Below are 13,532 nucleotides of genomic sequence, written 5' to 3'. Positions count from 1 at the left end.
ATTTTCCCCCAATTGAACGGGCGCCCTTTTGACGTTGTTACTGATAACCACGCCCTCTGCTGGCTGTCCGGTTTGAGAATTCCCTCCGGTCGACTGGCGCGTTGGGCTCTACTACTCCAAGAGTACGACATTCACGTTTTCTATCGTTCCGGCGGCAAACATGCAGATAATGATGCCTTCTCACGTTCTTCTCTGTCACCTGAGGCAGTTCCTTAAATATCCGTACTGTATTCTTTGCCATTTGAGCCCGCTGATATGGTTTCCGTGCAACGCAGAGACGCCAGGATCGCTTGCCTCTTGGTTTTCTTATCTGGCCAATCGTAACAACCTCCTTCCCGTGCTCTCCGTCGCCAGTAACATCATTTGGCCATCAGAGACGAGCTTCTTTACTGGCAGAACTACCTCGCGGGTGGTAGCAAGTGGCTGCTTGTCATTCCGACCCATCTGCGCTTCGTCATTTGTTTCTACTACCACGATGTTCCTCAGTCTGCTCACGGTGGTTTACTTAAAACATTCACCCGCCTACGACATCTGTACTGTTGGCGTGGGATGTACCGTTATGTTCGCCAGTTCATCCAGTCCTGCCCCGAATGCGAGCGCTGAAAACAGTCACCTCGCCGAAACTCAGCTTCTATGCAGCCGCTGCCCTGCCCAGCCCAGCCATTCGAGCTTTTAGCATTGACATGCACGGCCCTCTTGCCACCACATCAGCCGGCAGCCGATGGGTCATTGTTGCCATCGATCATCTTACACGCTACGCTGAAACGTCGCCTTTACCATCTGCTACACTCCACGACATTGATTCCTTCATCCTCCATCACATCATTCTTTGCCATGGGGCTCCAAAAGAGCTGCTCAGTGATAGAGGTACCGCCTTCCTCTCAAGTTGTAGAAGTTGTCCTTCAGGAATGCAAAATCGGTCACCGCCCCACCTCCGCCTACCATCCACAGAAAAATAGCATGGTTTGGAGTTTTAACCACACCCTCGGCGCCATGCTGGCAATGAGTGTTGTTTCCGGTGACTCTAACTGGGACCGCGTTCTACCTTTCTTCACCTCTGCTAATAACTCCGCAGCTCAAGCCACCACCGCATTCTCTCCGTACTTTCTCCTGTATGGCCGTGAGTCTTCTTGCATAATGGACACCATTCTGCCATACTGCCCTGATGCTTCCAAATTTACGACGCTTTCCCAAGCCGCAACTTATGCTGAAGGGTGCCAACAGCTTGTCCGGTCCTACACATGTCACGTCCAGCAGAAGTAGAAAAGCACCCGTGATCACTCTGAACTTGTTCCCGCTTACCTTCCTGACTTTTTGGTTTGGCTATGGGTACCCTTTTGAAGTCCTGGCCATTCTTCCAAACTTCATAGCAAGTACCAGGGCTCCTACCGCAATCTTCAGCAGACATCCCCGTCAATTACCTCATCGGACCTCTTACGCCGTCTACTGATCACCGTTGCCGAGGTCGTGAACTTGTCCACACGGCCCGCCTCAAACCATACTGCGACCCCGCCGTCGTCACATCGCCCTATGCCGCCAAGATGGCGCCTTTTCGCCCAGGGGAAGTTGTAGAACTGGCTGTCTGCTCCGGAACCTTCAGCGGCTTGCGCTTAACGAAAACGATGACAAGCGCTGAATGGTCCGACACTTGCGCGTGCTCTGGACTGACTGTTGCCGCTATCCTGGATCCGGACTGTACCGCTAGTTGTTCGCGACGCAGCGCCTTGTAAGGCGTGTAAGGCGTTCTTTACTATAGTTAACTTTTTAACAGTTTACTATAGGCATCTGATTTAAAATAGAGATTTGTAGCCTACCCTTATTAAGAGCCGTATCAGTTCTTAGAATTTAGAAAACGCGATTACCCTCACCGCTGTGAGTCAACATATTTTAGCCATTCCTCGCGCCATTCGAACACCGTGCGCTTGCAGGAGAGAGCAAAGTGACGTCAATCATAATTCACTTAATTTATTTACCCTAAGAGCCCATAACAGGGCATTACATTAGGAGGAGGTGGAAGACATAAATCGCACAAAAAGAAAAGATTATCACAAACTACAAGAGGAGTCGCATTTCTGTGTAAGCACATAAATTGATGATGTAAAACATATAAAAGCAAAACATCTCATATCTGCCGACGAACTCTGAACATTTTTGAGAACGGAGAGGAATAACTTTCAAGACAAAAGCAAAAATGCGCACATATTTTTCGTGTCCCAGCTGCGACACAATCATCAAGCTATGAATTGAACTTTTCAGGGTTTGTTGTCTCGGCGATCTCCTTCGGTAACCGATTTCATTCTCTTGCGGCTAAGTGCACCAATGAAAACCGATTTAGCTCAGTGCGTGAAAACGAAGGTTTAAGTTTAAAGTTGTGGTCAATACGATGGAAAATTTGAGGAGCTGGTGTAATATGCGTTGCAGTGTAGGTAGACGGATTATGATAAATCTTACGGTTGAACAAGAGATGCGATATTTTGCGTCTACTGTCTAAAGAAAGAAGGTAGAGCTTAAGTCTAAGAAGAGATACCAGCGCTAGGTGAATTTTGAAGTGAGATAATTTGGGCAGCCATATTTTGTAGAGATTCTAGCTTGTATATAAGGTGGACAGGGACGATGGAAAGAAATGGCGAACAGAGCGAAGCCTTAGGCACTCCGCTGTGTGGATTTGTTTTCATCTAGCTTTTACTTCGGTGGTAGCAAAATGACGCTAGAGATGTCCGTGATGCATTCTAGGACGGCTCTAGCGTCTTTTTTAACACTTAGGTAAATGCGTGATCAAAATAGTTTTAAACAGCGAAGGGCATAAGTGCTGCGTTGATCCCGTCTCTTTCGATCGCACTAGCACGTGATGGGGGCTCCGTATGAAAGACGCATAGTCTATTTTAGAGCTGACTTATGAAGTATAAGCAATAAGCTTTTTGTCCCTGTTTGTTTGATGAAATAAGCGAAGAATGAATCCGAGTGTTGTGTAGGTACGCGCTATTATGTTTTCAATGTGAACAGTCCACGATGGGCGGGGGATTAGGTCGACACCCATGTACTTACAGAAATCTGCTGATTCTATCACTTTGTTTTCAGTCGTATACTTACAGAGCAATAGATTGACGCGTTTAATATCCATGTTTGCTTTATGAACTGAGCGGCGAATGGATCGGAGTGTTCTGTAGGTGCTGGCTAGCATGTTTTCAATGTGAACAGTCCACGGTAAGTCGAGCGTTAGGTAGACCACCAGGTACGTACAGGAACCTACTGCCTCTATCACTTCGTTGTTAATCGTGTACTTAAAGAGCAATATATTGACGCGTTTACTAAAGCTATTAGCTAAGCTTTTTTCCTTAATTCTCATCTGCCAAGAGCGGCACCGTTCGTCCAGTTTCTGTAGACGAGACTGCAACTTCAGGCAATCAGCATAATTATAGATAACTAATCATTGGGCAAACAACCTGGTGGTAGACATTATATTAGCAGAAATTTCATTTATGTAAATCAAAATCTCTCTACACTTCAGGTCTCCTCGATTTAGCTGCATTTTCTGCACCAGTTCAGGAGCCGCACCACTTGAACTCGATTTGAAAGTGCAGCTAGAACCACCTGCACTTCGCTACTCAACTTTACTGCGTGCTGCGCGAGTTCTTCTGCACTATCCGCCGGGCGAATTCTCTTCTCATGCAAGAGCCGCCGCGATGGCTCAGTGGTTACGTTGCTCGGCTGCTGACGCGACAGGCGACGGCTGCAATCCGGACCGCCGTGGTAGAATTTTGATGGAGGCGAAATTCTAGAGCCCCGTGTACTGAGCAATGTCAGTGCACGTTAAGGAACCCCAGGTGGTCGAAATTTCCGGAGCCCTTCACAACGGCATCCCTCACAGCCCGAGTCGCTTTGGGACGTTAAACCCCCATAAACCAAACTGAACCAAACCTTCGCGTGCAAGTACTGCAATGTGCTTGGCGCCCTCCGTAGCAGAAAAGCAGCCGACGGCTCCGCTGCCATGCTTTCATTAGTGAAGGACGTTTAGACAGTGCTTGAGATCACCGCATATCTGTGCTAGACTCACCATCATTTGCGGCCTGCTTTCACCAAACAGCCGAAATAACAGTGCGCGTACGTGCCTGTATACGCGCGTGACTGGCTGGCGTCGGCACACTGCGTATGTGTTCTGACGCTTCTGTCTACCCTCGCACATTGCTTTACATCATTTCTCTTTTGTGTGGAATGCATTATTACACGCAGCACGATGATGCTTTTTCTATGTACCCGTGATGCACGCAATAGGCGATCATCTACGTATTAAATCGTGGAGGATCGCAACGTTTGTGATGACTCACTGCGACATAATCCCCCCCCCCCCCAATTACAGGATAGCAAGAGACCTCTGCCGGCACCGTCCGCCGACAGTTAACTCGAGTTGTTGAGTTCAAAAATGTCCAAATTATCAGGCAGCTCTTTCCTTCTGTAATTGGCTGACAAACGCAGTCACGTTTCGGATAGAACAGCAACAGTCAGAATCACGTATATAAACTGCCAAATATTGCCTGCAGCAGAAGTCTGGGTAACCTCATTAATTTAAATTTGTTGACTCTTCAAAGTAGTTGTTGACTCGGTGAGTGTCTTTTTGATCCACTTTGCACAACGCAAGAGAAAGGGCGGTGTCAAATTCTTAAGCACTTCTTAAAATTAACAAATTTCATAGCCGCTCCACGAGATGTGCCACTTCGAACAAATGCACAGCGTTCCATACAACTGGCACAATAACTCCCATATGTGAAGCCACGAGACAAACACCAGCTCGCGAATGCAGGAGTCGAATGTTTACGGATTTTGCACTCGATTTGGCCGCTGCACCGAGAGCAATAGCGTCAGTCTACGCTGATGCCGCAAGAGCTAGCGCTGCACTGGCACTGCATTTTTGTTAACTGGTGCAGAATTGAGGCAAAATTGAGAACTGCAATTATGCACCTTCCACAAGCACAGCTCCGCCACAGCTGCAGTGCGCCCCGCCCCGCTCCTCGCAATTACGCTACTCCAGCGCGGGCGGGTAGAGAATGTCAGGTTGCACGTGCCTCAGGGAGGGTCGCGTGTTGATTCACGTCACATTGCGCCCTCCCTTAAATGAACAGCTTTCGAATGGTGGGAGAAATGGCCCAAATTAGTTGAGCCACAGCGGCGAAATTAATAGCATTTTCAAAACTATAAAAAATGTAAGGTTATTAGGAACGGGTGGCTACAAATCGCTCATTGCAACCAGGTGACTATCGGTATTTTTTAGTATTAGTCGCCGCCTTCTCGGTAACACCTGGCATACAGGGTGGTTGACCTAAGACTGCACACACTTTTTAAACACTGGCTTTTTAATTTAGTAGTGTGCGTTTTTCGTTGTGGCATTCTCAGCAATTAAGTACACCAGATAAAACTAAGGCGAGTTAACTAGCAGGCTGGGGAACTAAAATTCAAAATAGTCAACTTTTAACTATTACTGTTCATATCTTATAATTACAGAGAGGCGTATGCCCACCGTAAGTAGTATCCATATCAGTTTTTAGAATTTGCAAAACGCTATTATCCTCGGCTTTGTGGCGCAACAAAGTTGGCTGTTTTGGACGAGTTACCTGCGCTGGAGAGGTTGCTTTGCATGTACGCTTCTCGAAAGCGCATGTTATTTGGTGCGATGCCCGCAAAATTTATTGGGCGACAGCGCCGAGCGTAACCGCGCTTTCGACATAGTAAAACTGATATGGATATCAATTATGGTGGGCTACAAGCCTCTCGATAATTAAAAAGCTCATTGTAATATTTAAAAAGTTAACTATGAAATATCAGTCAAGCAGCATACTGTTAAAGCTCACAAGCAAGGCATGCCGTTTAGAACAATTGTAACTGAGGAGAGCACTTGGCAGAAAAATATTAGCATGCATTTCAACAAGCATTTGTCCAAGCAGCATGTAAGGGATTCGTTTTCGAGTAATAACACGGGTGAAATTTATGACTTTCTTGAAACCAATTTTATATTGGGAGTGCTTTCCAGTGTGCGTTGTTCCTCATGCCACCTTATTCTCAGCTGTTGGAGGGTGCGTTATATAAAATGGCCCGAATTCATTTAAGAACTCAGCTGGTGTTTCCATTGATAATTTTTTAACGTTACCACAGTTTAATTGCATCTGCTTTTATCACTTTTTACAGCAGTTTTTCTTTTCTGCAAAATGCGGTATACGCTTTGGGTTCTGTGTGGCATATGTGCAAAGTCACATATGTTATCTGAGGTGAACCAAGCCCTACAGCTACTTTTACTCAATAACAAGGTGTTTTAAAATTTTTACGTATAGCGATGATTTTATGATTGTTTTACCTAAAGGATGCTTTAACACCCTAAGGAAACCGTGGACAGTGTTTATCTTCATTAGAGAGAATGAAAAAGGCCTGCATTTCTCACATGAACTTCCTAACCATAATTTATTCCTGTTTTTGGGCTTTAGTTCTCAGTTGATCGGGTATTTTGGTCGTATTACTTTTGCGCAAAAAAGAAGCTACTGCTATTTGATTCTCCTCATTCTAAATTGCTCACACGTGGAATTATTTTGCGTTTCCTTGAATCGGCACTCAGAAAGCCATGCTCGCACAAAATGCGGGGGAGTTTCAGTCAATTACTGGCTATGTACTTTGCAGCCGGGTGCCCCGTTCGCTCGTGACACCGGTGGCCGAAAGTCTCCCAAAAAAACACAAAGATTGGTACTGGTAGAGCTAGGCTAGAGGTCCCTCGAGGAGAGTTAAGACTAGCGTTGATGCCCTTTGTGCATCGAGTGGCTGACAATTTGAAAAAAAGTTACGAGTCGCCGTGGAGCACGGCTCGTTTTCTCTGCACCGAATACCTTTGCCCTCATACCGAAAAACAAAACAACAAAAGAATGAAACTGTGCAACAAAGCACCTTGTTCTAGTCTGTCCCCTATCCCGCAACAACACTGTATGTGCCCGCCCTATAGCGCTTTAGTCCTTTATTCCTTTAGCCTGCCATGTCCTCCAAGCCTTAGTAAGCCCCATGAGCACGCATTGAATACCCGCTAGCTGCTGGATCAGCTCTTTTACACTGTCCTCATTAGGTCGTGATCTGGCGTTAGAAGTTTCCAGGTGCAGTTTCGAATGGCGGCCTGTCAGATGGCAGAAGTTTTTAGCACCCTACGCTGCGTCGCGGGCCAGTTGTCGCAGTGGTCAGTTACATCGAAGCCATTGTGGACTGATGGACGAGGGTTAGTTTGAGATATTCATATTGGAGGTTGTGTCCAGGAACCACAAAATGGTTGCGAAGCCCTGTTTAGGTAATGGAGTGCTTTGTCGGCTCTAGTCAACTAGGTCAGTCCGTGACCAGGGGAAGGTTATGTAAATCAATGAACACGTGGATTCTTTTTTATCCCGAGGAGAACTGCGCTCGCTGGGGAATTTGGAGCGGGGCCCTCTTGCACGCGAGGCCACAGCTCTACGTCTACACTAGCTGCCACGCTATCGAAACTTAAATTTAGGAAACCATAGCGCGCAATGGTATGATCATAATTACCCGGCGAGTAAATATATGCCTCTAAAAGCTCTTCGAGTTCAATTTTTTTTTTTGGAATACATAGTATACATGTCGGTGCATTCCGAATGTCTGTGATTAGAGGCACATATTCACAAAATTCTCATGAACGTTCTATTCTTACCACGAACATAGGCATAGCATGCCGCTCTGCCAGTTTAACCCAATAGTTTAGGAGGCCAAGTGCAATGCTGTCCACCATCGCAGATAAATCCCACTTCTATGATAACAGACTATGCAAAGAGTATGATTTAACCCCTTGGCATAAAGTTGTCTTTTTTCCCGTCCGTATCTAAGGGCGTTACACCTTATCCATTTAGAGGAAAAAGCCCTCCCTAAAGGTTACTCAGTTAGTTTTACACGGTCAACATATATGTTTTGCAGATTTTAGCATAAGAGCCGATGCACGTGAACAAATAAAAATACGTTTTTGCAAGTTATGGTCTTGATATTCTCATTATTGCTAACGTTACAATAGTGAGTTTGATGAAATAAATCCGAAGCTTTCTTGTCGTGCTTTTGGTGCATCCGTGCGCAGGATAGCTAAAAAGACGACTAGTCTTCCGTTAGATAGAAATAAATTTGCCTTTACAGATGGAGTTAGTACGAGCGCATTCAGTGAACATCAAATAATCTCGAATAAGTACGGGCAACAAATTAACACGCCATCATGATTACTCATTAGGCAGGGCAACAGCTTTAAATGTTTTGCGGTAGGTTGGTGATCAATTTATTAAGAGTTTTAGAGATTTAAGGTTAATAATATCTTAATTCCTGTGTTCATAATTTTTCAAAATATTATACACCTGACACATTAATGCCAGGAAATCCGTACTGTTTTCCGCTCCAAGTTTCAGAGTGTCCTCTTTAGTAAATAAAGTTTTCATGGGTGATGCTCAATCGCGGGCAACATATAAGCTGATAAAAATCCTACAGCGTTCCTGGAAACATATTCCAGTGGCGCCAAAGGAGCACTATCACTACTCTACTTTCTGCTTGTTCAGTAGGGGTTTTTCCTAAAACATTCAAGGGCCAGTAAAATCGTTCTATTCCGATTTTCACAAACAAGCGGAAAAGCAAACTGATTTGTCTTAGCCCTTGGTTTGTGAAGTAACTTTTATATCCACCACAACCTTCAGAATGATTTATCAATTATTTAGGGTTAGAGGGTAGACGGGTAAAAGAATTTATAAATATGATCTTTTCGTTTTATTACCTAAAAATCTTTGCATTTATGTGTTTTTTCTTGTAAGCTGTTCTAAGCAGGACATTCAATTTTTTTTTTTCACAGAGCATAGATTTCGAGAAGGAAAGCTTCAAACTCGAAAATCTTATAATTCAGCATCCAAAATTGCTCTACCTGTGTATGAAAGCATATGAAATAGAGACAGCGCTTCAGAAAGTAAATTATTGTACCGTTCTTTTTGCGCGATAAAACAAGGAATAATTAAAGCACGCCCTGAGCTTTCAAAGAAGCTTCCAATAGTTGCTAAAATGCGACTGCATTTCTCTCCGTGCTATAGAAATGTCAAATTGAAAAACAACTTACGAGTTTTCTGAACTGGAAGCCATAAATTGTACCATTACTGTAACTTGATGCTTGCTCTCGTCCTTCTCGATCGTACTGGCAGAGATACAACGATATTCATATTCCCGGTCCGCGAAATTTATGTGTGTCAAACGGTACAGGCCTTGCCCCTGTAAAAGCTAGAGCCGAATGAAAGTCAGATTAAGGAGTTTGCGTGAGACAGGTTATTAACGTGCCATGCGTTTTTTTAGCAATTTCGGTGAGTTTTTATGCAAATTATTTTCTGTTCTGCTGGACTGACCCTCCTGCTTTCAGCAACATTCTTCGACATATTAGTAAAACACTTTCAGATCAATCTCTTCTTATCCGCAGTGAAATACTTGCTTCGAGCCAGGAAAAAGAAACTCTGATATTACTGTAATTTTGTATTTGATTTGGAGGTACACGGCAGCAGCGCTTGAAGTGCTGTCACATTTAAAAATTCTTCTAAGAGTATGTCCAGCCACTGGAGAAACTCTATGCCGGTTTGAAGAGGTCAGGAGAACGCTGCCCTGCCAAAACGGCTGCTGACGTGTTTGGTTCTGGTGTATCCCTCCAGCTTCAGCTTCATTAGCGACTGCACAGTATAGGTGCCGATACAAGCATTTCTTCGGATGGAAGCAGTGGCTTTCTCGGCACCATGAACAAAAAGCTGTGCTCAATGCTCGGCTGTGTAATAAATAGAGCTCATGCACAGAGCCCAATAGCTCAATATGGAGCCTTGACTCGTGGTCTGAGGTTCTCAAGAGTCTTAATTTCTTACACAATTTAACAATCATCAAATTGTCATTCTTATATATTTTTCATTTTGCAGTATGTATCTTGGTTTTGGTCTAGCTAAAGCACTCACAGAACATAACCGCATTACTGGTTATTCATTCCGTGTTTTCGACCTCATTGTAAGAACACACGCAAGATCTTTTCTATGCTTACTTTTCTCCTTTTTCCCAAGTGATGACGCTAAGATGCGCCTCCCTTCACTCCAGTATGTTCAAAACCAACAAGGCTAAGAAAACGCTACAACTTTATGACAAAGAGGAATATGCAAGTAAGACAGCGAAACTAACAACTTTTTTTGACATTTTTGCTGCCAGCTTTCATGAATGCCCCGCAAACAGTGACTTTCCGTCTTTTAAAAAGAAGTGCTCCGTCTAATTGAAAGCGTGACCTTAGTCAGGTTTAAAACTCGGGGATTTGTCTCTAGACCACACAACACTCTATTAGGTAGGACTACCACGACTCCTAGAGGAGGGCCACTAGACTTATTACAAGTTACCTTACCCCACTTTAAAATTTTGACGAAACCTTTACAGCTCTACTGTTACAATAACAACGCATACCCAGTCCCTATTGTTCAGCACAACACTCGAACGGCTGAAAAATAAGCAAAATCTCGTCTGTTCTAGAAAACAGTAATACCAACATTGCTTAGGATAGGTAATTATGCATTGCTAGTCAGTACAATAAGTCATAATGGTACGTGTTCCTCAAGACACCATTTTAGAGCTCTTTATTTTCCGTATATCACCGCATAACACGGATAGGTGGGCGAAAAAGATTTCTGTACCGTCAAAGAACGTCAGCGAGGCGGTCGATGTAGTACTGGGCGTCGGTGGAGGATGTTCGAAAGTGGGATCAACAGCGGCCGCACCCCCTGAATTCGCTGTCTTAGTCTCGGCAACGCGGGCTGGAGGAGCGGGTCGAGCTGGCTCTGAATACACAGGAAAGTTAGATGGAAAACGTCGACGAATAGGCGACTGCAACTGTCGGGTTGACGAATAGGAGGAAGGGAATTGCCGATAGGTACCCCTGAATTTGTTGCCGGCGTTCGCCATAAAGAGTACGAGGTTCGTCAACCGTGAAACTCTGGAGCCCATCCGGCGGTAACAACTGTTGCGAAACAGATGGCCTGTCTCTCCGCTATGATAACAGAGGGGACGGTGGTTGTCAGAGTACCACAAAATGGCTGCCTTCCGTCTCTGGCTGCCAGGCCTGGTCTTGGGGTTCTGAGGTTCAGAAGCGCTCCCGGGGTGGTTCGGGCTTTGAAGAAAAGCGGCTCAGAGTAGGTAAAGGGGAGCGCAGTGCTTCAGCGCACGACAGAGGAGGAGGGTCAGGACGTGGAGGCACTATTGGCTGCATCACATGCCATATCTCATCAGGCATAATCTTGAACACGCCAGCAGTAGGTGCTTGGAGGGGCACAGCATGACGTTGTAATTCTCTGGGCGCAATACAGCACACGAGTTCGCTGAGACGATCGTCGCTCTCCAAAGTGCCAGGCCATGACAATCAATGCGTGAAAGTGCAGCGTGATGACATATTGAAAGTCCCGTTGCTGGACTGCCTGTTCAATTGTGGTCGCTTAGCGCACAAACTTATCTACAGTGGTAGGTGTCCTGTGAAAGAGACGTGCAAACAGCTGATCTACAATTACGAGGTTTATGCACCACACCATTTATTTTCGGCCATGGTCAGTTCAGCGCACCGAAGAAGTCTGTTCATGTCCTCAACAGATATTTTGTTGCTCTAGTTGGACCTCTGAATCCGACACTGAATGGACTGTTCGGCTTTCTCTTTTCGCTAAGGGCTGCCATATTCACGCAGCAGCTGACTACGAAATTTCTCCATGGACGGAGGGCCGCCTCATGGTTCTCGATCCAGATCTAGGTGGAGTCCTTAAAACCATAGTATACGTTCTGAAACTAAGGGCGGACGTTTCAGTCATTCTAGGCGATTACAAGGTCATAGTGATAGAGGCAATCTTCCACGTCCTCAAAGAGGTCGCCGTGGAAACGTGTTGGTGTGCGTGACGAGTGAATGAGGAACGGGGCTGCTGCAGCTTAGAGAACCGCTGAGCTCCACAAATTCAAAGGTGGACGAATACATAACCAGCAACGCCCCCAAGGCATCACGCTGTTCACTTTCAGGGATCTGCTAATAATGCAAAAGAACTAAGAGCAAGCGGATGGACCAGAAACAGTTTCGCCTGGTGCGTCCTAAACCAAACCCACCGACGCAGCACCTGCTTGTTTACACGTAGCAATCTGCATGTTAGCAGGCAAAACCGCATGTTGAGGAAAATAATTGATGGCCACATTCGTGCGCAACCCTGGGACATTGGCACTACCCCATGCGGAGCCAAAATGAGTTTCTCGGCGCAGTTAGAATAGAGCGGCGCCATTTCAGCACCAAAGGTATCGGAAGTAAGGCTATGGTACAAAACTGCGACGCACATAACAGACAGCGAGGAGGCACTGGTATCCCGGATCTGCAAACGACCTAGCGAATCTTCTAAGAGTCCAGACGAAAGAGGACCGTCAAAGCAGAGTTCCTTAATATGGCTGTCAACAGTAGCCCAAGATAGGCACGAAAAATTGACATCCGGAATAACGACATGTGTACATCTCGGAAGCACAACAAACTCCGCCTTGAATGCCAATCCGCCGAGGTGCACCGTAACACTGCACATCTCAATAGTTCGCGACAGCTCGCCGCTCGAGCCATGAAAGATGATATTTTTTGATCCCAAAGAAACATAACTTTGCGGTTATTAGGTTCCTATACGATAAACCCATAATGAAGATGGTTGCGCCCGTTTGCACTAAAACCACTGCAGGCACATCGTAGACAACCAGATAAACAGGGTGTTTTGACATAATGACTCATCAAGGAATTTATGGAGGCAGCGCAGAGTTTCAGACGGTCTCACATCCAGCAGCCGAGCTGACCGGTTCCTTGGCCAAGGCAATAGGAAATGCCGCCGCGGTGACGAAGAACAGCGTACAGACAAGGAAGGCGGTAGAGAAACTGCAGTCAGATGTCGCGAGCGCCTGCGTTGGCCGTCGTTGCGCAAATAGTAGTTCGATTCATTTAGTGAAGTACGGTTTACCGGTCGCTCGTAGCTAGTGTGGGAATGGCGGCGGCAGTAGTGAGCGATGTGCCCCTCGATGCTGTGTTGGTGAAACGCAGGAGCGGTGCGACGACGTCTTTGCTCCCGAGAAGACCTGCCCGCCAGGATAAGCGGGCAGGTGGTCGCGAACTCTACTCATTGTTCGGATAATGGTGGGATTGGAAGTCAGCTGGGGATGAGTCGCAGGGAGTCTGATTACCACGGCCAACGAACCTTGATGCGTGGCCATCGAGAAAGGCATCATTGTGAGCGGCATTCACTGACCTCAGCCCGGACATCAAGGGGACTACGGAGGGAGCCCCTCGGGAAGCAACTCGGTCAGAGGGCACTGATCCTGAGCAGCGATGGCATTCTAACCTCTGGCGTTCCTCGCGCATGATCTGTCGGATCGTTGATGACAGATCCATGAAGCTCTCTTTAACTCTGGCAAAAGTTGGGACCTCGTCCAGACGGCCAAATGTGGGCGTAACGCAACGAGTGTTGAGCATATTG

The sequence above is a fragment of the Amblyomma americanum genome, chromosome 3 (assembly GCF_052857255.1).
Source record: "Amblyomma americanum isolate KBUSLIRL-KWMA chromosome 3, ASM5285725v1, whole genome shotgun sequence".
Taxonomy (NCBI): domain Eukaryota; kingdom Metazoa; phylum Arthropoda; class Arachnida; order Ixodida; family Ixodidae; genus Amblyomma; species Amblyomma americanum.
Note: the sequence above shows the minus strand (reverse complement) of the source record.